Source organism: Salmo salar, chromosome 03 (genome assembly GCF_965601325.2).
Source record: "Salmo salar chromosome 03, fSalSal1, whole genome shotgun sequence".
NCBI lineage: Eukaryota > Metazoa > Chordata > Actinopteri > Salmoniformes > Salmonidae > Salmo > Salmo salar.
This window is the reverse complement of record NC_138293.1, coordinates 64,445,733-64,473,225: the sequence shown is the minus strand read 5'-3', so window position 1 is coordinate 64,473,225 and position 27,493 is coordinate 64,445,733. Positions and strand designations below refer to the sequence as shown.

Genomic DNA, 27,493 nt, shown 5'->3' with positions numbered 1-27,493 from the left:
TTTGTTATTTCTCCACCTAGCAGACTGTTTGTGTTCATACCATGCACAACATCCTTGTTTTTGTTTGTCTGGTTGCAGGTGACACTATCCTAGATTTGTATGGTTTGACAATGGTTTGTGTCATTTCATGTCCACCTGTGTTAATTTCATTATGTATTACCAAGTAAGAGCTTGAAAATATTACTTTGAAAGATATGAATGAATCCAGTCTCTTTAGATACACAGCCATAGGGGGTGAAATGTGTCACTCTGGCTGCACATTCACAAACATGAGATATTCATGTCCTTAAAACTGCATGGGGCAGTCAATAGAGATCCTATCTAATTCCTAATTCTGTGGGGTAGTCTTTCTATCTCATATGAGGATGAAAACATGTATTTCTTTTGTTGGGGAGACAAAGTTGTGCGGCATGATGCACCAACATACATATGCTATTTTCATGAACAGCAGACATTTTTCTTGTGTGCCAAAATGCTTACTTATCCAAATCTCCTGGGTGTTTATATATTTCCTGAGATGTTTCATTTACTGTCTGACAGCGTCAGAATCTCAGCCTTTTGAGACAACATTCTTTTATTTTTTGTGGATATTTTTTTTGAATACCTGTGTGTTTAGAACAAAGACAATCTATGAAGCGTTTTTTTTTGTTAGGTGTTAAACAATGTACGTCCTTGAGTACTTTGTGGTTTGACTTCCAAATATGGAGCCCTAGTCTGTCTATTGCTCTACCTGTGATGTGAATGTTAAAATCCTAACACTCTTGGCTTCATCCGGCTTCTCAAACACATTAACAAAACGATGGTCTCTGGCCTGATGTTTTTTTTGATGCAGGCATTTTTGGTGAATTGGCAGCACAGGTACATAGGACTGTACTGAAAAGCAATAGCCAAGTATCATAGAAAGAGGCTCTTGTGGAATTACATAACGGTGCCTCTCTCACAACCCTGGAGCAGTGCCAGTGACAGCCGTGAAACACCAGCTAGGCTGGGCCTCTTTTCTCTCTCTAATGCCCTCAGGATATACTCCGGCAACAACCTCCCCTAGTAACCCGTCCTCCATTTTCCTCCATTTGTTGTGGCCCCTATTTAGAGATGTGCTCATTCCAAACGGTTAAGCTGTTAGTGTACAATTCTGGCCTTGACTCATTCTGTACACTGTGTTATATGCACTGGTTTAATACAGCTGATGTAGCGTATGATTCTACACCGTGAATGTAACAATTATACCATCCTTAGGAGCAACGGAGGAGTTCTAGGGCCTATTGTCAGTAGACAGCATGATAGACGCTACAGTGACAGTCACAACATTACGTTGGAACATTTGGAAGGCAGCTGAGAACCCTGCAGAGCTTTGGCAGAGTCAATTGTTATATACCCCTCAAACCTAACTCTGGACCTCGAAGCCAGTTCCACTGTGTTTTTTCATTGTTTCCCTCTAATCAGACACTGATTTAGACCTGGGACACCAGGTATGGGTAATTCATTATCAGGTAGAACAGAAAACCAGCAAGCTCCAGACCTCATAGGGTAAGAGTTGAATACTCCTGTTATAGACAAACGACTTCCTGTGAATGTTCAGAGTTCAGTGGTGGAGATTTTATTCTCCCATATTGTTAGTACACTTAATGTCCACTCATGTGGTTATTATATATTACATAATGCTACCCATTGTGGTCTATAATAGAGGAGCAAAGTACTCCTGAATGAATTGCCGTGGCGGAACTTGAATGAGTGTGAGGGGGGCTCTACGTCTACGAATGCTCTGCTGAGGCTAGCTGCAAGCTGTAAGCTCTCCCATGCACTCGTCTGAATTGCCTGTCGGGATCGATTAGAGGGAGTCAGCATGGACGGTATCCTGGATTTTCTTGCCTTCAGAATTAAGATAATCTCCCGCCGCGCTGTTTGTGATGCCCCTTGTTGACCCTCCTTGAGAATGTGATGTGAGGTCTGTTTGCTCTGCTGTTGGTCCCCCAGCGCTAATATCCTGCAGCCACACACAGCCAATCTCTCCACCGCACACACTCTCATCTGTTCATGTCTCCACTCTGCCCCAATCCTCATCTCCTCTCACCTTATCTTTCACTTCTTATTTTCAGTTATTCTTATCTCCCCTCCCCTCTTTTACCTCACTTGTCACTTTTCATTCGTCCTCACCTTTACTTTCCACACCTCTCATGCTCTCTCTCTCTCTCTCTCTCTCTCTCTCTCTCTCTCTCTCTCTCTCTCTCTCTCTCTCTCTCTCTCTCTCTCTCTCTCTCTCTCTCTCTCTCTCTCTCTCGTAGAATGGTAGATACAATATGTTGGCAGGGAATTCTAAAGTGTGCCTTTTTACCATGCAGAGGCAGACATCTAGCTCGTTTCGTACATGATATTGGTTTGAAAAGGGTCATATAGCTCAATTGAAAATGGTCAATTAGCATTGAAGTGCAAAGTCCAAATGTAAGTGTTTAGCCGGTAGCAAAATATCACAGTTCATGGTCATTTTTCAGGAAAGTCATTTTAGCTCTATATGGAACACTAGTCTTGTATCTAACCTAACCTTGATTCGATGTTACATCATTATTCCTATCCTGCCGTCTTCTCCTTTCAAATCAGCAGACTCCAGTGGCCTCTTGCTTTGCCACGACTTCTTTTCTCTGTCTGTCTGTCTGTCTGTCTGTCTGTCTGTCTGTCTGTCTGTCTGTCTGTCTGTCTGTCTGTCTGTCTGTCTGTCTGTCTGTCTGTCTGTCTGTCTGTCTGTCTGTCTGTCTGTCTGTCTGTCTGTCTGTCTGTCTGTCTGTCTGTCTGTCTGTCTGGGTGGGTGGGTGGGAGTGACTCAGCCCCTTAACATTCTGCAGACGGACTCTTAGAGCCTTTATCAACTGGATTCAAACACAGCACAGTTGAATGATAGTATCCTCGTCAAGCCATTTTGTTATTGTGTTTATCATTCCTAATCCCCCAGGTAATCCCATCGACTGGCTCCATTATGCCCACATGGCCTATACCTTCCAGGGGGAAGGAACATTGCTGGACAGCTAACTCCCTCTCACTCTATCTCTCTCTCTCCCTCTCTCTCCATTTAACTGTCTGGCTCAGATAGGAGTTCATTAGCACTAGATGGTGATGGTCAACAACTTTTCATTGTCATTCCCTGGGTGACAAACTGTCCCCAAATGAATAACTCTGTAGATTCATGAGGTCTGAGAATAACACTCCCTTAATTGGATTCATTTACAGATGATCATCGTCCTCATTAACACCATTTCTGCACAATGATGTAGACTCATCCTTTTATTGCCTCTCCTCCCTCCGGAAATATACAATTATCTTTTTTAAATTGATTTCTGCCACATCCAGAGTTATAACAACTCACACATGCCCACATAAAACTGCTCCGGACAGAACACACACATGCCACACGCACACTAGGTTTATCTCCCCTTTGCATGCACATACATCTAGGTTAGAAGGAGGTTCAGAACATATGTCTCTTTTCATGTTTGTCTGACTCTAATCCACTCTAATCCATTATTTGTCATGCTTAGAGTGCGCTGTAAGTATTAAAGTTTAGGAGGAAAAGGAGATCATGGTGGGACTGGAGAACAGGACTTGGGGCCCTCTCTACTGCAAGCTGACATTATCAATGTCTATAGTGCCTTGAGCAGATCCCTCCCCCCAGTACTGTCCATTGATCTTAGATTTCCCAAGATCCCTCTGAAGGCTGGTGCCTCAACCAACTGTCCAGGAATTTAGGGAGTAGTACACAGAAGTAATGTTATACAGGACACATTTCCCTCAAACGGCCACCGCCCTGCGTCTAACCTTCACTTTGGCTCCTTGAAGTGGTCAAGAGGCTGCATTGGCTAATGCCTCTCCATTTCCTACAGAGCATCGTAAATTAGGTTCTCAGCATGTCGTGTTGGCACAGAGTTGGATAAAGTGCAAGACTGTTCAAACCAAGTGAGCAGTATTCAAATCACACTGGGATTGCTTTCAATGGTATTTCTTTCCTCTCCATTCTTTTCCTGGAAATTGTCAGGTAATCCAATATATATATATATATAGATTGGGCTACTAAATTATATTGTATTTTATATTTCAATGTTCAGTATAAACACATTTGCATGGTTCCTTTAACTATTTGAGTTGTTATCTTGAGGTCTCCATTCAACATTAGGGCGCAAACACAACATGCCTTTCCCACAGCCCTCAAAGATTCTTCACAGTATATTACAATGAAAATGGTAATCTGCTCTGCTCAAATGCATGTTAAACATATTCATATACTGTAGCTTCGCTATGACATTTTGTCTCACCTTTACCGGATCACTTCCTTTTAACACCAATTTTCAACCATACTGCTCAAGAATTCAAGATCTGAATTCCTGTTACATTATGTGAATTCAGTCAGCCAGATGAAGACGTCTAAGCGTAGTCATATCACTAGCAGCACCTCAACAGTGAGGTGCAAAACGACTAGCTATTCATGTTCAGGAGTCTGACTCATTTGTGAGAGACTCATGGTTATCAGTCAAACAATATGACATTTTCATCTGGGGATAATGTGTTAAGCAGATCCCTCTTCCCCGAGGCCTAGAGAAAACGTATTCTCAGACTGAAAGGTACATTTGTCACACTGAGAATTTGATCGGATTTGTGAGTTCCAGAGGTGAAACTCTGACCTGCATGCAGAGATAACAAGATACTTATGCTGGTTTGGGGCAACTTTGGATCCACACTGTATTTTGCACAGAGGAAGAGCTAAGGCAGAGTAAGAAAGAGAAGGCGTGGGAGAGAGAGAACAAAAACAGACTACTGCTCTACTGACAGACTGTTATAGTACCTTTCCAAAAGAAGGCTCAGTCAATCATAACTCAAGGCAGAGGGGAGAGGGGAGAGAGGACGACGTCCATCTCTGGGCTCTCATTCTCCGCGGTGCTCCTTTAACACATTAGAGTGATGGACGTGTGTCAGCCAGCGTGGATCAGGGAGGTGACGTACCGGGATAATTTGCTGTCACGTCTCAGCTGCTTAATGGAACCCACTGGCAGGAGAGCTGAAGGAGAGGCACGGAGAGTGTGGAGATACAGTTCACCAGGACAAGCTGTGCTACTCACTGCTTCCTAAAGCTTACCTGTCAAACACTTCTCACCTGTATGTACAAGCAAGGGTTCAGTTAAAACACCATGTACAAGGTCAATTTACAGTAAAAGCATTTCCACACCACTTTAGAGATGTGTAAAAACATTTAAATAAAAGACAAAGTACTGGTAAATGTACATGACTATAGCATTCAATACCGTTTTGCCTGTAATTAAATTGTAGCACAGAATAATTCTGAATAATAGTAACACATTTAAAAAAGTAATGCCAGCTTGAGTAGTGAGGATGTATTTCTCTCTAGACAGAAAGGAACGATCTGCTTTGTAGATGTTTGTGAAACCAAAAGGCTGTCCTCTTCCCTCAACAATTTGTTCAGACTTGCCTTTCCCACATTGCGTCTCACGTTGTGTTCCTTTTCCCTCGTGTAAATTGTCTTTCTGTTAACAGGATAGGCTGCGTCATAATACAGATCAATGGCACGCGTCAGAACATCAAAGGAGAGTATTAAAAGTGTTGTGACTGGACCATGTTTACAGAGAGATTATAAAAGCGCAGTGGAAGCTTATTCTCTGTCTATTGTTAATTAGCTGTGCTGTGAGATAGCTGAAATAAGAACAATCTGGAACAAGTTGTCAGGCCTTTATTGTTCCAGCTTGGAAAAGGTCAAACATTCCATTCCCTGAAATTTACTCTCGGGGGCTCGGAGCTAAAGCAAACAACCAATAAAAATATCTTCAAGGGGATATTTAGTTCACATTATTATCTGGGTTGGGTAAATTTCAGGCTTATTTACTGATTGCAGACATGGGAAAAATAATTAAATGAAAGACACCAAATGGGCAGTCATTAGGGAAGCAAGCCATTTGTGGGCCTGTGGATCGTGCATTCTGCTGGCTCCTACAGGACAGAGCATCCTCATGGAATCATTGTTCTAATGAGGTTGGCACTATGTTTCCCCGTGCCAGCACAGTGACAAATCACTGTCAAGCTTCCACCAAATGAGGCGTTTTAAAGACAAACAGTAAAATGCCCACCACATGCATTACATTACAGATAGATGTGTGTGTCAGGGAATGGTGCACTCTTGTTTTCTGTCTGGCGGAAAGGGAAGTAGACATCTCTTCTCTAACTGAACTTTTCTAATCCATTAAAGGTTACCCCCTTTGAATCAACACAGCTCCCTTGTTATTTGAGCTTTATCAAAGTATTCACGTTGCATTAACATATTGAGAGCTTGAGACTATAATGTTCATAAAAGAGAATTCTTAGATAATTGGCTTTAACATTTTCGAACCCTCATTGGTTTGAAAGGTGTCAGCAATTTTGATCTAGAATTCTTTTGAACTTCACATGAATTGGGGGTACAGTATTTACAGTACTCTATAGGTAGAGAACAATGAACAGAACAAGGCTACGTCAATAACACATTTTTGACAAAAATGCAGATAGAACCTTATAATCCCAAACTTTTGATATTATGTAGATAGTTGATTGAATTTGCAAACATTCATCTACAGTTGAAGTCAGAAGTTTACATACACTTAGGTTGGAGTCATTAAAACTTGTTTTTCAACCAGTCCACAAATTTCTTGTTAACAAACTATAGTTTTGGCAAGTCGGTTAGGACATCTACTTTCTGCATGACACAACTAATTTTTCCAACAATTGTTAACAGACAGATTATTTCACTTATAATTCACTGTATCAAAATTCCAGTGGGTCAGAAGTTTACATACACTAAGTTGACTGTGCCTTTTTAACAGCTTGGAAAATTCCAGAAAATGATGTCATGGCTTTAGAAGCTTCTGATAGGCTAATTGACATCATTTGAGTCAATTGGAGGTGTACCTGTGGATGTATTTCAAGGCCTACTTTCAAACTAAGTGACTCTTTGCTTGACATCATGGGAAAATCAAAAGAAATCAGCCAAGACCTCAGAAAAAAATGGTATACCTCCACAAGTCTGGTTCATCCTTGGGAGCAATTTCCAAACGCCTGAAGGTACCACATTCATCTGTACAAACAATAGTACGCAAGTATAAACACCATGGGACCACGCAGCCATCATACCGCTCAGGAAGGAGACGCGTTCTGTCTCCTAGAGATCGTACTTTGGTTCGAAAAGTGCAAATCAATCCCAGAACAACAACAAAGGACCTTGTGAAGATACTGGAGGAAACAGGTACAAAAGTATCTATATCCACAGTAAAACGAGTCCTATATCGACATAACCTGAAAGGCCGCTCAGCAAGGAAGAAGCCACTGCTCCCAAACCACCATAAAAAAGCCAGACTACGGTTTGCAACTGCACATGGGGACAAAGATCTTTTTGGAGAAATGCCCTCTGGTCTGATGAAACATAAATAGAACTGTTTGGCCATAATCGCCATTGTTATGTTTGGAGGCTTGCAAGCCGAAGAACACCATCCCAACCGTGAAGCATGGGGGTGGCAGCATCATGTTGTGAGGGTGCTTTGCTGCAGGAGGGACTGGTGCACTTCACAAAATAGATGGCATCATGAGGGAGGAAAATTATGTGGATATATTGAAGCATCATCTCAAGACATCAGTCAGGAAGTTAAAGCTTGGTCACAAATGGGTCTTCTAAATGGAAAATGACCCCAAGCATACTTCAAAAGTTGTTGCAAAATGGCTTAAGGACAACAAAGTCAAGGTATTGGAGTGGCCATCGCAAAGCCCTGACCTCAATCCTATAGAAAATGTGTGGGCAGAACTGAAAAAGCATGTGCGAGCAAGGAGGCCTACAAACCTGACTCAGTTACACTAGCTCTGTCAGGAGGAATGGGCCAAATTCACCCAACTTATTGTGGGAAGCTTGTGGAAGGCTACCTGAAACGTTTGACCCAAGTTAACTTCTTATGGATGGTGGCAGTATTGAGTCACTTGGATGACTGACGTGCCCAGAGTAAATTGCCTGCTACTCACTCCCAGAAACTAAGATATGCATATTATTAGTATTTGTATAGAAAACACTCTGAAGTTTCTAAAACTGTTTGAATGATGTCTGTGAGTATAACATAACTCATATGGCAGGCAAAAACCTGAGAAAAAATCCAACCAGGAGGTGACTTTATCTAGATTTTCTATCTAATCCCTGTTCAAACTACAGTGTCTGTGGGGTCATTTTGCACTTCCTAAGGCTTCCATTGGCTGTCAACAGTCTTTAGAAACTTGTTTCATCCATCTACTGTTATGGGCAGAGAATAGGAGCTCAGTCAATCAGTGGACTGCCTGGGAGCAGTGAGTTGTTTACTGCGCAGGCACACTTGGCACGCCGCTCCTTCTTTTTCTACTGTAATGAATACGCTATTGTCCGGTTGGAATATTATCAACGTTTTATGTTAAAAAAGACCCTAAGGATTGATTGTAAACATCGTTTGACATGTTTCTACAAACGGTAATGGAACTATTTGACTTTTTGTCTCTGGTTTTACGCTCACGCGTTATGCCTTTGGATAGTGATCTGAACGCGTGAACAAAACGGAGGTATTTGGACATAAATATGGAGTATTTCCAATAAAAATAACATTTCTTGTGGAAGTGGGAGTCCTGGGAGTGCATTCCGACGAAGATCAGCAAAGGTAAGGGAAGATTTATAATACTAATTCTGAGTTTAGTTGACTCCAGAACTTGGCGGGTAACTGTATAGCTTGCTTTGATGGCTGAGCTCTGTACTCAGAATATTGAAAAATGTGCTTTCGCCGTAAAGCTTTTTTAAAATATGACACAGCGGTTGCATTAAGGAGTAGAATATCTATAATTCTTTTCAATAACTGTTGTAAAGTTTATCAACATTTATGATAAGTATTTTTGTAAATATATGTGCTCATTCACCGCAAGTTTTGGTGGAAATACATTTTCTGAACGTCACGCGCCAATGTAAAATGGGGTTTATGGATATAAATATGAACTTTATCGAACAAAACATACATGTATTTTGTTACATTGAGTCCTGGGAGTGTCATCTGATGAAGATCATCAAAGGTTAGTAATTCATTTTAGCTGTATTTCTGGTTTTTGTGACGCCTCTCCTTGCTTGGAAAATGGCTGTGTGGTTTTTCTTGTTTAGGTGCTGTCCTAACATAATCTAATGTTTTGCTTTCGCCGTAAAGCCTTTTTGAAATCGGACACTGTGGTTAGATTAAGGAGAATATTATCTTTAAAATGGTGTATAATACTTGTATGTTTGAGAAATTTTAATTATGAGATTTTTGTTGTTTTGAATTTGCCGCCGTGCACTTTCACTGGCTGTCGTCATATCGATCCGCTAACGGGATTCAAGCCATAAGAAGTTCAACAATTTAAAGGCAATGCTACCAAATAATAATTGAGTGTATGTAAACTTCTGACCCACTGGGAAAGTGATGAAAAAAATAAAAGCTGAAATAAATCATTCTCTCTTCTATTATTCTGACATTTCACATTCATAAAATAAAGTGGTGATCCTAACTGACCTAAAACAGGGAATTCTTACTAGGATTAAATGTCAGGAATTGTGAAAAAATGAGTTTAAATGTATTTGGCTAAGGTGTATGTAAACTTCCGACTTCAACTGTACAATACACAGTTTTCTCTGACTGTGCAAGATCTGTCTCATGTGTATGAAAGCCTCCTAACAGCAGCATTGTGTAGGAGCAGTGCAGGGGGAGCTACATGTACAGTGCTGCTAGTGTAACATTACGGTTGTTTTTGCCCCAATGGCATTAGTACGGTTCATAAGCCTGATGTATAGTCACATTAGCAGAGCCACATCTCCACTGACACGTAAAGGGCAGACCCGGGATTCGAACTGCAAACCCTCCAGCTGCTGGCTCGCCTCTCTTACCTCTAGGCTAATTGCCGCCATAATGGTCCATAATGAAAATGGTGCCACCATGGTCCTCTAGAGTGTGTCCCTGGAAGCTACGGTAGGCTTGTTTTGCACACAGTCGTTTGCAGAAAGGAAAGTCATCCTGTGTAGCAACGTACCAATGTCCCATCAGTCCCCTGATGGTTGTCTAGGTAAGGGTGTTGGAGGCAAATCTCTCACCTCCCATCCTCAGAACAGTGCTACAGTATATGCAACACGTTACTCTCTCAGGTGCACACAATTTCTGCCATGACTTTCAAAGATTTCCATGAATAATGCAATTGTTTCAAAGGAAAACATTTGAATTACCCAAGAGCAAGGACAAATACCTTTTAAGTTCCATTTCATGTTACTTACTTCGGTTGAATTATTCATTTTCTGACGTAGGCTCGTGTGGTAACCATGTGAACTGTGAATCTGAGTCTACTTTATACTCAGGCACTTATTACATTTCAATGAATCCACCTCTCGGTTCAGAAGGTATGGTACCTTTATGGCATAGAAAGGCGTGGTCAAGACTTCCCTAGATAATGTGGGTGTTTCCTTAAAAGCTAGAACCTTAAAACCTCAGTTAATATGGAGGGAAAGGGCATTATGTCGAGTGTGTGCGATTGCCTAAGGCAGCACATCTTGGTTCTTTAATATAGCCCATGGCTGTTGAATGGTGGTGAGGAGATATGGGTGTTAATGGACTGCTCTTCTGGTTATCAGCATAGAAACAGTATTACTACTACTAAGTGCTTATATAACCATATTAAGCACCATGTAACTCAGGCACGTACTGTTAGAATGTTTAGCTGGTAGAGTAGTGTGCCACTAGTGCTAATAGTGTTTCCAGTCCATTAGCACTGGAATAATAGAAAAGAGAAAGATATATATATATATATATATATATATATATATATATATATATATATATATATATATACAGTACCAGTCATACGTTTGGACACAGCTACTCATTCAATGTTTTTTCTTTATTTTACTATTTTCTACATTGTAGAGTAATAGTGAAGACATCAAAACTATGAAATAACACATATGGAATCATGTAGTAACCAAAAAAGTGTTAACCTGTTAGGGCTAGGGGGCAGTATTAACATGGGTGGATAAAAAACGTACCCGATTTAATCTGGTTACTACTCCTGCCCAGTAACTAGAATATGCATATAATTATTGGCTTTGGATAGAAAACACTCCAAAATTTCTAAAACTGTTTGAATGGTGTCTGTGAGTATAACAGAACTCAAATGGCAGGAAGATTCTCAAACCTGAGAAGATTCTGTACAGGAAGTACCCTGTCTGACCATTTCTTGGCCTTCTTTGCCATCTCTATCCATTACAAAGGATCTCTGCTGTTACGTGACACTTCCTACGGCTGCCATGGGCTCTCAGAAGGCGGCAAAAAGCTGAATCGTGGCTTTGGAGGCTCTGGCTGAAAAAAAGTAGCGCGTTTGGGTAGTGGCTGGTTACAGTACTGTGAGACTCAGGCGCGTGCCCGCGTCGACCGAATGCTTTGTTTTCTTTCCTCTGTTTACCTAAATGGAGATTCCCGGTCAGAATATTATCGCTTTTTACGAGAAAAATGGCATAAAAATGGATTTTAAACAGCGGTTGACATGCTTCGAAGTACGGTAATGGAATATTTAGAATTTTTTTGTCACGAATTGCGCCATGCTCGTAACCCTGATTTACCATTTCGGATAGTGTCTGGAACGCACGAACAAAACACCATCCCACCTCCTCCTCTATGCTTCACTGTGGGAACCACACATGCAGAGATCATCTGATCACCTACTCTGCGTCTCACAAAGACATGGCGGATGTAACCAAAAAACCTACATTTGGACTCATCAGACCAAAAGACAGATTTCCACTGGTCTAATGCCTATTGCTCGTGTTTCTTGACCAAAGCAAGTCTCTTCTTCTTATTGGTGTCCTTTATTAGTGGTTTCTTTCCTGCTGCATGAAGGCCTGATTCACACAGTCTCCTCTGAACAGTTGATGTTGAGATGTGTCTGTTACTTGAACTCTGTGAAGCATTTATTTGGGCTGCAATTTGAGGTTCAGTTCACTTTGTGAACTTATCCTCTGCAGCAGAGGTAACTCTGGGTCTTCCTTTCCTGTGGCGGTCCTCATGAGAGCCAGTTTCATCATAGCGCTTGATGGTTTTTGCAACTGCACTTGAAGAAACTTTCAAAGTTCTTGACATTTTCCGAATTGACTGACGTTCATGTCTTAAAGTAATAATGGACTGTTGTTTCTCTTTGCTTATTTGAGTTGTTCTTGCCATAATATGGATTGGTCTTTTACCAAATAAGGCTATCTTCTGTATACCACCCTTACTGTACCTTGTCACAACACAACTGATTGGCTCAAATTCATTAAGAAGGAAAGAAATTCCACAAATTAACTTTTAACAAGGCTACCGGATATTTAAATACAGCAAGAATCCAAATTAAACATGCATTATCTAGCTAGCTAGTAATTAACATTATATTACAATATTCTAGAAGTGTTAAATAGCTAGTGCTATCTCGTCAATTTGCAAAGAAGAACTTGGCTAACTTAGCTAACGTTAACGTCATTACTATGTTGGCTGTAATGTCTTTACATGATAGCTAACTAACTAACGTAGCTAACTAACTTACCGGTCGCACAGTGCCTCTACCACCATCTCTATGATGGACGACACCTTCTCCTCCAGCTGGTCTCTCAGCTCTCTTCTTCTTAGCAGCCGACTTGATGTCGGAACACTTCTTTTTTACAGCGTCACTGTCCCTTGCCATACCCCCGACGGCAGAGACAGACTTGGCCACTCTCGCCCATCCTTTCTTTTTTGTCTCTGCAGTGACCCTGCAGTTATCAAGTCTCCACAACAGCAACCTTTTCCTGGCTGCTATTTCCTTCAGCATCACTTCAATCTCTTTTCTGGTTACCCATTTTTGATTTTGATATAGCTAGTCTGCTATAATGTGTGAAAAATAACAAAATAACCAAATCCGATCATCCCTGTCACATAGGCTTATTTATTGGTTTCAAGCACGTCACTAATGTCAATGCCACATAAGAAGATATTTACGAAGTTCTTAAAAAATATATTTATAAAGTTCCTAAGAAAACTACGAATTCCTAAGAACATTTTGAGGAATTGCATTTACGAACTATCTTATGAACTTCCTATTTTTTCCTTAAGAAACTTCTTACGAATCCGGCCCCAGGTGACTACCTCATGAAGCTGGTTGAGAGAATGCCAAGAGTGTGCAAAGCTGTCATCAAGGCAAAGGGTGGCTACTTTGAAGAATCTCAAATATAAAATATATTTTGATTTGTTTAACACTTTTTTTGTTATTACATGATTCCATATGTGTTATTTCGTAGTTTTGATGTCTTCACTATTATTCTACAATGTAGAAAATAGTAAAAATAAAGCAAAACCCTTGAATGAGTAGGTGTTCTAAAACTTTTGACTGGTACTGTATATCGGTCAGAGAGCAGCTTTCAAGCAATAGGTGTGATTTCAAATAAATACAGAGGCATTAACACTACTGTACTGTACACCAGAGGCAGTAACACTACTGTACTGTACACCAGAGGCAGTATTGCTACTGTACACCAGAGGCAGTAATGCTACTGTACACCAGAGGCAGTAATGCTACTGTACACCAGATTCAGTAACACTACTGTACAACAGAGGCAGTAACGCTACTGTACACCAGATTCAGTAACACTACTGTACTGTACACCAGAGGCAGTAACACTACTGTACTCTACACCAGAGGCAGTAACACTACTGTACACCAGAGGCAATAACGCTACTGTACACCAGATTCTGTAACACTACTGTACTGTACACCAGAGGCAGTAACACTACTGTACACCAGAGGCAGTAACGCTACTCTACACCAGATTATTCTGTAACACTACTGTACTGTACACCAGAGGCAGTAACACTACGTACACCAGATTCAGTAACACTACTGTACTGTACACCAGAGGCAGTAACACCACGTACACCAGATTCAGTAACACTACTGTACTCTACACCAGAGGCAGTAACGCTACTGTACTGTATACCAGAGGCAGTAACACTACTGTACTGTACACCAGAGGTAGCTACAGTAATGGTAGTGGTGCATAGGAAACAAAGCATTTGGGCTTGAGGGTTTAGCTTCACCTCTTGTAAATTGTAGTCGTTTACTTGTCTATGGTAATTAGTCGAACCTTTCTGTTACTGCGGGCTAATAAACAGCAGTCCACTGAAAATGAAGGATGCTGGAGATGCTGGTACAGAGTACAGCTTGTGGACATGTTTTTGCCAATTACTCCAATCTGTAGCTACTCCTTGTCTGCACTCCAGGTGCAATACATGTTGCACCGTTGAAAGGCGAGCTCATCAATCTATTTTGGGGCGCATTGACTGGTGTTTCTTTGCTTGGAGATTGTAAACGGCTCTGTCCCCTTGTGCTGCTGTTTGATTGACATGGCAGGAGTCCCAGTCTGGGCTAAGCCTCAGCAGGCTCTCAGAGTGTCTCTCTAATGAAGTCCTCACGCTTCAGGCACATGAACACAATACAACACAGAGCCCTGGAGCAGGCAGGGGGGCAGGGAGGTGTGGCGACAACAAGCAAACAAAGAATTGCGTGAATTTGCCGAGTCACAAGTCACTCGTGGAGTGTCTTGCAGCAGTGTTAAAAAATGTATAAAAAATCAAGACTGGATCATTGGGCTCAAGCTTTGAGTGAGCCAATATTATTATTTGAAACTAATAATTGAATGCATAATGTTTTCCTTTGTAAGCACTTATGTGCAATTCCATCATGCTTCAGAATCATTCTAGATACATGACATTGACCCAAAAGATATACGTAGATTGTTTCGTGTCCCATTTTGTTTTGTGTCCTCTAAAATAGCTGAGAATGTGCAATTTACTTTAATTTGGCATAATTATCATTCAATTAAATTTAAGAAAATGAATTTCTGCATCTTAATAGTTGAATGGCATCTACCCCTTGTATCAAGCATAACTAAATAGGCTAGGGTTATTAAGGATGGTTAACATGTCAAGCAACCGTTTAAAGAGGTCCACAAATCTTAGAAAATACAGTCTTGATATTTTCTAATTATTGCATCAAACCTGTATGGTGTGAGCTATAGAATGCTAGACCACAGCTGTGTTTGGAACATGTTTTTGCACTGAGATGCTCTGGATTCTAAGCTACAGTAGACGTCGACACTGTGGCTTTATCAGACCCAAAGGCACACTACCAGCTCTCTCAGGCCCTTTAAAGAATCAACTGTGACAACAGTCATTAATATGACGACGTTGTGTAATGCTTAGAGTGCAAACACTTAGCTACTGAATCTTTCCACTATTGAGCACTCTTGAAGTAAACTGAAAAAAATCAGCTGCGGGACAATTTTATTACAATTTGTCCGTTTCTTGATTTAAGAATCCATTTGTGTTTGATCACTTAGAGAATCCAAGAGGCTCGTCGTTTTAGAGAACCTAGTGTGTGATTTTCTGCAAAAACGAATGCTCTCAAGGCTAAAATAGTGTCAAGAATTGGTCCAGCAATATGTGCAAGGCTATTGACATTGGTGTCTATATTCAGAAGGGCCACCCAGCTCTTGTGAAAGATCCAGGTTATTGTGTGGTTATTTATTGAGCTCATACTGCAGCCAGAACAAAGTGCCCTAACCTGGCAAGTAGGATGTCGTGGTGGTAAGTGATTTCCAGAAGCTTCAGTGGGCCACATTGCAGCAGAAGCCCAGTGTGCTCTGAATGATAACATGCTCATAACGGAATCAGAAGCAGCAAATTGATTTTCCACTTTTAGTTTTATCAATGTTGAATATTTGAATGGGCATACATTAACAGTGTGGGAGGGCTTGGCCGGATGGCTGGATGACTGTTCACATTCACAGATTGCTTTGGAGCATTGGACAAGGATGTGTTTAAAGTACAGGGCACTTCTCTCTGTTCCGTAAAGCAGCTAGGAGATGGTGTCTCGTAACATAAGCTTGTTAAACAAACTCCTGAAGCAGGAGCAGAACACTTGGCCTGCTACCGTTCCTCCTGTAGAGAGTACTGGATGTGTGCATTGGGCTAGTTCAACACAGCCCTAATGATTGGTGGAGCCCTACAGTCAGCCACCCTCAACATTGCAAGTCCTTACCTTCAACTCGATACTTTAAAGGAGTTAGGTGAAATAGGGGAAAGACAGCCTGGGTCATTTCTTCATTGTGGATTGTCCAGAAGGAATGTACAAACCTCTCGCATCGTTCACTACAATACAATTCAGTCAAGCCACAGGCACACCACTAGTTAACGCTCTTCAAGTCATTTGCAATCTGCAATTGTTTTGTTTATGCATTTGGAGAGGACAATGTTATTTGTTCCAGCATCATGCCTCAAGCTTGCTGAAAATGTGAAGGACATCAACATGCAGCACAGGGTGCGGAGACTTACACCTCACAGTGCTCTGCTTCCATCAATTAGTGTGCAACTGGCCTTAATGGGGGGCTCACTACACAGTATCCTCATGGAATATCATTCCTGTTTACCCTTTACAGGCCACACCCTTCATTCAGATCTACATGCATAACTTAATTTCACACAGAAGGGAGGCATTTATTATACATGTGTAAATGAGAAGATATTTGTTTCCATGGTGCTGTAGCTCATTATTCTGTGGCATTGTGCGGTCTGACACAATACATCTGCAGGCCAATGTCACCAGGAGTTCATTTTGGATTAGCTAGTTGTTCTCCAAGTCTAGAATAGTACATTTTGAATATGTCCAACTTACTCCGATTAATATTCTTCTCAGACAGAGAGAGGAACTTTATGACTCAGCACTGTGATGCTCTGCAGTGCTCCAGTGATCCTGCTCAATGTCCCCAGAATTCCACTGAGTCCAAACCCACTAATGGCACTGATGACAATAGTTATCTCCATCTTTTTCTGGCAGGGAGAGTTGTTGAGAGACCAGGAGGCACTGCAGGCCTTCTCACTCTAATTTCAAGCTTGGGCCATATCAGGAGATGATCTACCCCTAACTGTTTTGATGTTTTGCTGATATTCTCTGGATGAGATCTTGGACATAATTCTGTTGTGCCTCCAGAGTTTTGTTAACAAATCTGTTCCCACCTGACTTCCTTATAACATTAACTTGAATATACATTTCAGTGAGAAGTGTCGGTTATCGACGTTCTTGGTTGTGATCCAGGTAGCAGGCTCAGCTGTATCCCTCAACGAAAGTGTACCCCGCGAGGACTGTTAATTAGCCTCACTTTTGTTTTCTGTTTCCTGATTAGCCCGCTACAGTACTCCAGCCCTGTAGCAGGGGTTACAAAGGAAATGAAATCTTCCACATGGAAACAGATACATAAATATGATGTGTTACTTGATATGTTTCATTAATAACTGAATACCAAGAGCTGGTTAAAAATAGATGTTCTTCAGGCTGCTATATTGTGATGAAAAATGCATCAGGAACCAGTGAGCAGGCTACTTGTTTCATGGTGTTGTGTTCTAGTTTCACTGGATTATCTAAGAATTATTTCAACCCGACTTGAAAAAGACTTCACACAAGGAAGTCAGTTGTTTGCGTCAGCATGTTGACTTGTGGTGTTTCAGAGGTTTACAGATGGGTTAAGAGATTTAATGACAACTATTCTAAAGCTCATCTCATCACTGATCTCTTCTGTTAATTATAGCGGGTCACACTTATAACAAACTACACTATGAACAAAATATCTGTTGATAAGCAACTGCATGTTAAGGTTACGTTTACGTTTAGGGTTAGGTTTAGAATCAGGGTTAGGATACGGATTAAGGTTAGTGCTAGGGTAAGTGTTAAGTTTAGGGTTAGGATAAGGGTCAAGGTTATTGTTAGAACTAGGGTCAGGGTTAGTAGATAGTTAGCTGAAATGTTACTGATCTATCCAAACAGTGTTACCTTATAGTGTGCCGTTCATGTTCGAACAATACCCAATCCATCAGTCACTTGGTGTCTTCATGTAGCTTCGTCTTTATTGTACTGAAAGCACACAATGTTGGAAGAATCCTTTCTATTCCTGAAAATAACCTCTATCCATTAGTGTCTTAAGGGTTCCCACACTTTCCTTTTTGTGCCTCAGAAGCAATCCTAGATTACCATTATACACTGGATTTCCATGCAACTCTCCGTAGCTTTTGACGCCCCGGAGAAAAGCTGCTCAAAGCAATAATAGCCCCAGAGTAAAAAACACATGCAGCGAGCTGTTATACTGTCATGCTAATCTTTCCACCCTACATATCCAGTATAATAACACATTATTGCCTGTGCCACTTAAAATATCCTGTTTTGATTAAGTATAAAAGTCATTATGGCCTTTTAGAAATCTCTATGAAGATGCTCTTGGTGAATGATTCTTGAGAGCAAAAACAGGCAAGGGAGTACATTAATCTCTTTGTCACATCTGTGTGTATGAGGCCATTCGCAGGAGCACATTACTATTCAGACACAGAGCCTTCCCAAAGAGGCAAAGATCAGCCACTAAATGAATAATTCCCCCGGCAAAGTACACAGAAACCCCCTGAGTGCATGTCATTTAACAGCTTCCCCTAGCATTCCTCAGTGTACCATTCAGTCCTCTTTGATTTTAGAGCAGAACAGCCATGTTCACACCCACCAGTCCCTATACTCCATTTGAAAGTCGATGTAACAAAAGATGTTGAAATTCAGCCTTGCACAGATCTGCATAGTCCTCTTTTACAGGGCAAGAGTTAAGTGTACAGCTTTTAGGTGTTATAACATTGAGCGCGACATTTGTTACATTGACAGATTGAAGCATTAACTCTCCATAATGGAATAGTGAGCAGACATCATATTTGGACATGAAGAGCTTCTAATAGGACAGTGGGTGGGTGGGTGGGTGGGTGGGTGGGGGGGGGTGGGGGGGGGGGTCCATACAGTCATGACAATGTCATCTTGATGTATTCATGACGTGATGACATTTTTAGATGGCTCATGAATGTTATATGAACGTTAGCATTTCGACTGACAGGTCGTAAAAGGTGAAAGCCATCAAGTAATGATGGGATGTTATTGTAAAACAGTGTACTTGAAGAGTTTCACTCTTTTTGTAATTGTGGCGTTTGTCAGAGGATTAACATTAGCAAACATGTAGGCGTTACAGTACAGTACACATTACACAAATGCGCCACTACACCTCCAGAGTCCAATTAAGACATAGTGTGCATGATGCCAACATTCGCTGCTGCTATCAATTCATGCAACCCTTTCTAGAGTAGTCAGTCAACCTCACTATTACAGCTGGTCATGAGCATTAAGCTGAAAAATGAGTTAGTCATGCTGACCAAAATTTCTGACAAAAATATCAAATAAAAAAACTTTGAACTGTGCTCCTCCCTCGTGTCCTGAGGTCCTTCCTTTAACTAAGGTAGTGCGTTAATAAGCATGTTGTTATGATTCGTTTTTAGCTTATTAGCATTTTGGTGGTTGGTTCAATGAGATCGCCTGAAGATTCCAGCTCCCAGCTCCCCGTGGACTAAAGAAATGTATCTGACACGTGTTGTGTTGGTCTCACACTTCTTTCAGTATAACAACTCATCTTAACATTCCAAGTACACATGCTTGTACAATAATGCCATATACCTTCAATATTGAACCAGTAAACTTGTAGTAAAAGTATCTGGAAACCAATTTTGTTTGAAATGTGTTTGGAAGGGCCAGAGAATATATACATTGCCTGATGGTAGACAATAATACTGTATAATCTATTTTTGGCATGTTCATTTCAAGGATTTCGGTGTGTTTTGTTTTCCTAGTGGCTTGCTGTTTGCAGGTCCATCAGAAAAGTCCTACTCTCTCAGTCTCCCTAGTGGGAACTAACCGTGTGGCTCCTCGCTTCCATGCCTCCAGGTCTAAGGGAGAGACTGACTCACTCAGATGTGAAATCAAGTTTACAAAAACAGGGTCTGCTTTCCTACTGGATCTTGTGCATAGCCCAACAAAGTGAGAATTCAACAAATACGAAACAAATAGTTGCCTCTGAATATTATCCACATGGTCTTCCTGTAATCAGTCTTTTCCACCCAAACTTAACTTAATTGCCTGAATCCATTGTTTTTATTAGCTTGGATGCACTGCATTTAGAAAGGTTGGTTGCATTGCACCACCACAGATATAGTCACTTTTCAATCCAACTGATGATTAATTGTGTGGTCTAAATATTTCCATTTTAGAAACCACTATAATGATGGTTTGACTATCCAGATCTGTTTACACTTGATTGATATCCAGATACAAAGGATCCCTCCGGAGGTAGTCAGGAAGATCTGATCACAATCAGATCACTATGCGTCTTTTAATCATCTATACCCGTTTAACAAAATGTGTGCACAATCACAATGTCGACAAGATCAGGACAAAGGACGCATGTTAGAACCAGGTGTAAACGGGGCTTCTGTTTCCATCATGTGGAGGCTGTTCTTTGTCATAGGGTGTCCCTGCGATGACTGCCTAAGCATAATCCCAGTGTGTGCATCTCAGCCCATCACAGAGAAGAATTATAGGGATACTCATGAATGCACGACTGCATACTTCTTCTCTTAAAATGACCTCCAAGACAGCCAGCCGCAAGAGGCAAAGCCCTCAGTCCTCTCTTATGGTCGTCTTTCTTTTAAGACACCTCAAATCAAATCAAAGTTTATTGGTCGCGTACACAGTTTAGCAGGTGTTATAGCAGGTGCAGCGAAATGCTTATGTGACTAGGTCCTAAAAATGCAGTAAAACCTTACATCATCCTTATGGTTTCACTGTGTGTTCCTGTGCTGTGTAGTGCTGCATTTGTCTCCAACTCTGCCTTTTGGGAATATTCCCTTGGAATTATGCTCTTGTACAAAAATCCACCGTATTTAGCAATTCATTTTCTTCTTCTACAAAGCTTTTGTGAGCCTATGGCATTTTTTCATACCTGGAAGATTATTTGAGTTTTTATCTCATTTTTGTATTTGTATTTTCTGCAGATCACACATTATTAAATATAGGATATTTTCAGAGCAAAGATACACATACTAACCCATATTTTCTTTCTGTTCAAAATGATCTTTCAGTTAATTGGCCAGGGGTTCTTTTATTATTCATGGAATTCTTGGGGAATTCCAGTGCTCTTTTTGTTTTCAGATGGATCCATCCATTCCATTGTGAAATCTCTCATCCCGTCTCTGTTGTTTTCTTTGTACATTCGTTAAAGTCTCAGCCTTAACCAAGCACATTGAGGTCCCTCAGACAAGGGTTGCAATGCAATACTAAGTTAACAATGTAATTACCATCACTATTTTGTGCTGCACTGCTTTGAAGTATTAAACATAGAGGGGAATACACAACAAAATGTGTAATTGGGAAATGTTGGACTTCCACATTAACAGCCCCAGTTTTATTTTCTATTGTTCAGCCTTGTCATGTCCCTCTTTAGTACAAAATGAATTGTATTTATTTGTCGACAGAACGAGGGAGTGGAATGGACAGATGGTTATCTCACAACTAACTAGCAACATCTTTCTATTACACATCTTCCACAGTGAATCTAGTACAAGAACAATCGAGTCAGACAAAACAATGTATTGGGGATCCATATTGTTGACATTCCATCCAAGATATAAAATCGATGTGATGCGGGTAATCTGTGTGGTTTGAATCGCGGGCCTTAACTTAATTCCAGAACCATGGATAACCAATGCCATGACATTACCGTTACTTTCTGTGGTTGCCTTTATAATTTGTGTGATATTTGACATTGAACAGATTGTAATGCAATCTGTGTATCTTGGCAGACAGAATGTTCTACGTGCAGTATCTTCATAGCAATAATTTATTAATGGTCTAGGAAATTCAACCCCATACTCATGGGGAACATCATTAACTTGAGACTGTAATACCTAAGGACTTCACTAATCGCGTGTAGCAATGTCCTGTTATATTGCTATCATTATCACAAATTGAAACAGGGTATCCAGGGTGTCCTCAATAATGAATACATTAGTATATTATTTCAGACACAAAGGGAATGCATTTCCAGTGCAACATAAAGCTTATTTTATGGAACGCTATCTTGGAGGAAAGTGCATGCCAGTGATTTGTGAGCAATTGCTTCAAACTGAAGTGGACCACAGCAGGGCTATTTTGGTCCACATACCCCTGTGTGCCCCTCTGCACTTGTCAGCAGCTGAGCAGAGTCAGTCAGTCAGATCGGACTGAGTTGATGCCCAGCCTTCCAGTGCTCAGGGTCAGTGTGCCGGTGATGTGCCATAAACTTCTGCTCTCTCTCTCCAAGGCCATATGGGGCCTGCACCTCCTCCTGGGCTCCTGCTCCCCCCTGCGGCCCGCACCCCACCCCCCACCCCACCTCAAAAACAGTTACATCACAAATAGGTCAGAATCCTGTCAAAACTACATGTACTGTCTGAGTAGAGAAGAGCATCAGCTTCTGAGATAACATGGGGGGAGGGGATGATTCTGCTCTAATAGGAGATGTGATGTGATTCCTGTTTACTTGTCATTTTGTTTCCTTCATTTAGTTACTTCATTGATTTTTTACAAATATGTGCAGGAAACAACATTTACTTACATTTGAAATCCCCCTGGGGTTTTGCGCTTCTCGTCCGTTTATATTTTTTTCTCTGTTGACATTTTTTCTCTGGAAAATAATGTATTGAGTTACGGTTGTGTTTAATAACAGTGAAAACCAATGTAGACGTGATGTTTTTTATGTCAATATTTGAGAGACCCTTGTATTCCCCCAGGGGTCTGAGTCGAGGGAAGGGTTTTCAGTTCTGCAGTGTAGGCTAGCTGGGGCAGCTAGCTGGGGCAGCTGCAGGATCAATCCTGCCAAGGACACAGGGCTTCCCAGGCCTGTTCAATGCCATAAAATGGGTCATTGAACAGCTAAATGGAGTCATTATGATGAGTAATTAAAAGAATAGCGCCCAAGACTCCTCAAACTCTTCTTTTGGTTCTTGTTTCCGCCGTTTTTTTTGTTTTTTTTTCATAGGCCCGTCTGCGCTATATGGCAGCTGCCTCGGGGCACTCAAACTATCACCTCTTTCAACAGAATGCAAATTGCATCCTTACCAGCTAATTGAATGGTGTTATCTATCGTCCTCGGATTTATTGACATTCTAGCAGTGTTTCAGATTTCCATTAGCTACTGTTCAACATTGCATTTCTGTCTGTTTTTCCCAAGATACTGCATGTCACGCAAACAGTGGATCACAGGAGAGGGGAATAGAGAATCATTTCATTTCAACAAGAGTACTAACATAAATACTGATAGCGCACTCATCTGAAGCTTGAGTTAATATGTATGTAGGTGTCTCTATATAGGAACTTTTCATTAGTGCAGTGTTGCAGAGAGACTTCATAAACAGGATCATACCAACATGAGTAAAGACAACAGCAAGGCTATATATATTCTATTTAGCTAACAAATGACATATACTGGGTACAAAGCATCCGTTTCTCATCATTGTCTTGCCTTTCCGTAATATGAACAGAGAGAACACCCATGTTCCCCCTGGGCAGTGAGTATGGAAAATAGTCATTGGGTTTATACGGGAAGCCATTTAGAGGGAGGAAAGCAAATTGAGTTTTGTTTAATTAGTACGAGCAGTTTGCTGATCACAGGAAATTGCATGGCCAGAATAGGGTATACAGGATTTCATTAGCTTGTTCCTGTTAATTGAGGTTTATAGAGTGAATCAAATCAGTCCTTTAAAAAAAGGGTTGTGATATTGGACGTGCTCATGAATTGCTATTGCAGAGAGCCCCGGCAATGATAGGTCATTATAGGTAATACGGGTCACCCACCTAAGATGAATTCCCCTAATCAATCCTTTATGACAGGGGGACGTAACTCTGGTGCAGGAGTACATCCCACAGTATACATTTCTGTTGAAGCCCCAGACAAACACACCTCATTCTACTTGTCGAGGGGTTGATGATTAGTTGATTAGTAGAATCAAGTGTGCTTGTCTTGGGCCACAACAGAAATGTATACTGTTGGGGGGTACTGGAAGACCGGAGTTGAGAACCACTCCTTTATGAGCACTATGAAAACCAACGACCCTGTTCTGAACCAAAACAGCAGCTAGATACTAAAATATGGATTTCTACATGGATTTCTATCTTTGTTTGAACTGAAATGTTTTAAAACCACTCAAAAGTTATTAAGAGATTCATTCACACATTGCACTCTGTCATATGTTTTCCTGTGCGTAGAACAAAAAGAAGCTGTTTGATTTACCCTTCGATTATCTGTGTGTTTCCCCAGAGGACCAGAAGAAGGATCCATGAGGACTGGACTGATGCTGCTGGAGGATCCAAGAGATGCTTTTACTTATCGGAGACATTAACCCAGATAGCAGAGGTAAGTCCAGTGACTGGCATGGATTCAACCTTAGCATGACTCCCTCCAGGTGATACGCTGCCCTGTGAAGTGTGTCCCTAAGAGGATCCCAGGGAATCTCTCTCTAATCTGCCGGTCACAATACGCATGGATAACTACATGAGACAAGACAAGCCCTCACAGGACATGGCATTCTCCAACAAAAGAAAATGAATGGTCAGTTCTAAATTCACTGCGTGGGGGGTCATAAAAATCAGCACCCCCCGCCCCAACGTTACAAATATTTTCTCTTGACCCTCCCATTGAACTGTAAAAAGAAAAATGCACACCGTCCACCCTCATAGAATTGAGAAGAAATTATGTTTATGACCACAAATAACAGCAACTGTAGCAACCCTGTGTTTATAAACGTGGATAAACATCAACTTTGCCATACTGGCATGTTTTTGTGACATAGTTGATGCCACGCAGGGCTACGGGCCAGAAGGTTGAGGGTTCGCAGACCACCACGGACGAGCTTGCTCTCCCTGCTTGTTTCACTAGGCCTACACTATGACCAGAGCTGGCTGCAGACCATGATAAGCTAGGGAGAAATCAGATTTTCTACATTTTGATGCCATATTTATAGTTATATATAATATATGCAACAAATTTTCCATTAACAGGTTTCTGTGCCAATGCACAACACAGCCAATTAACAAAGCATACCAACTTTGGGCGCTAAGAACAGCTCCTAGTCGTGGTATATTGGCCATATACCACACCCCCTCGTGCCTTATTGCTTAATTGTTCTTACCAGGTAGACTGTTATATTTAAAACAGTTAATATTACAGTCTCTGGCTCTGGTATTTTTCTGGTGGACAGCTCTAACAAATAATAAATAGTTGGATAGGTACCTGGGGGCTGAATCTGTGATAATTCTGTGGACCAGGCCAAGTTGAATTAATACTACCATTTTTTCCCACAGATAGCCAGCCTAGCTGCTTAAAATTATTGACCTCCAGATGAGTATGAGAGGGTAGTTCAAGCACAATTCTTACAAGCTTGTTTTGGCTGGTCTGTAGCTTATTCTTTAGATGTTTGGGGCTGCTGTTGAACCTTGATGTGCAGGCATAATCAAAGTGACACTGGATTAGAGCACTTGCCAGAGTCTTTATGGTGTTTATAGCTAGGTTTCCATCCAATTGGCAAAATATTTTCATGCAAATGTTCAAACATTTGCATAAAAACTATATTTTCCCCATCCAACACAATCTCACACTCAATTCGTGCACTCAATGTACAAAAAGTATTTCAGCAGATTTCGTGCATTTTTGTGTGTCCTAAAAAGACACACATTTTTATGCGACTTCATTCAGAGGAAAATACATTTTGGGGAGGCAAACTTCGGAACAATGTTTTGAAAGTTATTAGAGCAATGCATGATGGGCAATGGTATTCTACACTACCTTTTTTGTTTCCCACATTTATTTACATATATATACATATACAGTGCCTTCGAAAGTATCAGATCCCTTGACTTTTTCCACATTTCGGTATGTTACAGCCTTATTCTAAAATGTATACAAAATTTAAAATACTCAGAAATCTGCACACAATACCCCATAATGACAAAGCGAAAACAGGTTTTTAGAAATGTTTACAAATGTATTAAAAAACTAAAACAGAAATACCTTCTTCACATAAGTATTCAGCCCCTTAGCTATGAGACTCGATTTTGAGCTCAGGTTCATCCTGTTTCCATTGATCATCCTTGAGATTTCTACAACTTGATTGGAATCCACCTGTGGTAAATTAAATTGATTGGACATGATTTGGAAAGCCACACACCTGTCTATATAAGATCCAACAGTTGACAGTGCATGTCAGAGCAAAAATCAAGCCATGAGGTCGAAGGAATTGTCCGTAGATCAGCACAGATCTGGGGAAGGGTACCAAAACATTTCTGCAAAATTGAAGGTCCCCAAGAACACAGTGGCCTCCATCACCACCAAGACTCTTCCTAGAGCTGGCCGCCCAGCCAAACTGAGCAACCGGGGGAGAAGGGCCTTGGTCAAGGAGGTGACCAAGAACCTGATGGTCACTCTGACAGAGCTCTAGAGTTCCTCTGTGGAGATGAGAGAACCTTCCAGATGGAAGCCAATCCTCAGTAAAAGGCAGATGACAGCCTGCTTGTACTTCGCCAAAAGGCACCTAAAGACTCTCAGACCATGAAAAACAAGATTCTCTGGTCTGATGAAACCAAGATTGAACTCTTTGGCTTAAATGTCAAGTGTCACATCTGGAAGAAACCTGGCACAATCCCTACAGTGAAGCATGGTGGTGGTAGCATCATGCAGTGGGAATGTTTTCAGCGGCAGGGACTGAGAGACGAGTCAAAGATGAACGGAACAAAGTACAGGGAGATCCTTGATGAAAACCTGCTCCAGAGCGCTCAGGACCACAGACTGGGGTGAAGGTTCACCTTCCAACAGGACAACGACCCTAAGCACACAGCCAAGACAACACAGGAGTGGCTTCGGGACAAGTCTCTGAATGTCCTTGAGTGGCCAAGCCAGAGCCCGGACTTGAACTCGATCAAACATCTCTGGAGAGACCTGAAAATAGCTGTGCAGCAACGCTCCCCATCCAACCTGACATAGCTTGAGAGGATCTGCAGAGAAGAATGGGATAAACTCCCCAAATACAGGTGTGTCAAGCTTGTAGTGTCATACCCAAGAAGACTCGAGGCTGTAATCGCTGCCAAAGGTGCTTCAACAAAGTACTGAGTAAAGGGTCTGAATATTTATGTAAATGTGATATCAGTTTTTAATTTGATAAATTTGCAAGCATTTCTAAAAAACAGGTTTTGCTTTGTGTGTCACGTCCTGACCAGTAAAGGGGTTATTTGTTATTATAGTTTGGTCAGGACGTGGCAGGGGGTATTTGTTTTATATGGTTCGGGCTGAGTGTGTATGTAGAGGGGTGTTTGATTTATGTATTCCGGGGTTTTGGTCATTGTTCTATGTTTGTATATTTCTATGTCTGTTCTAGGGTGTTTAGATCTGTGTTTAGGTGATTGGGATTGGGGCCTTCAATTGGAGGCAGCTGTCTATCGTTGCCTCTGATTGAAGGTCCTATAA

The 27,493-nt window shown here is 41.2% G+C and overlaps 1 protein-coding gene across 1 annotated transcript in view; it reads left to right on the top strand.

The window, feature by feature from the left end:
• The window catches only part of LOC106596435 (protein ELFN1-like), an 81,998-nt gene that overhangs the window by 18,322 nt on the left and 36,183 nt on the right, over nucleotides 1–27,493 (top strand). Inside the window, exon 2 of the mRNA XM_045715048.2 lies at nucleotides 24,296–24,391. The gene's annotated coding sequence lies outside the window, so the exon portion shown is untranslated. The remainder of the gene's footprint in view (nucleotides 1–24,295; nucleotides 24,392–27,493) is intronic.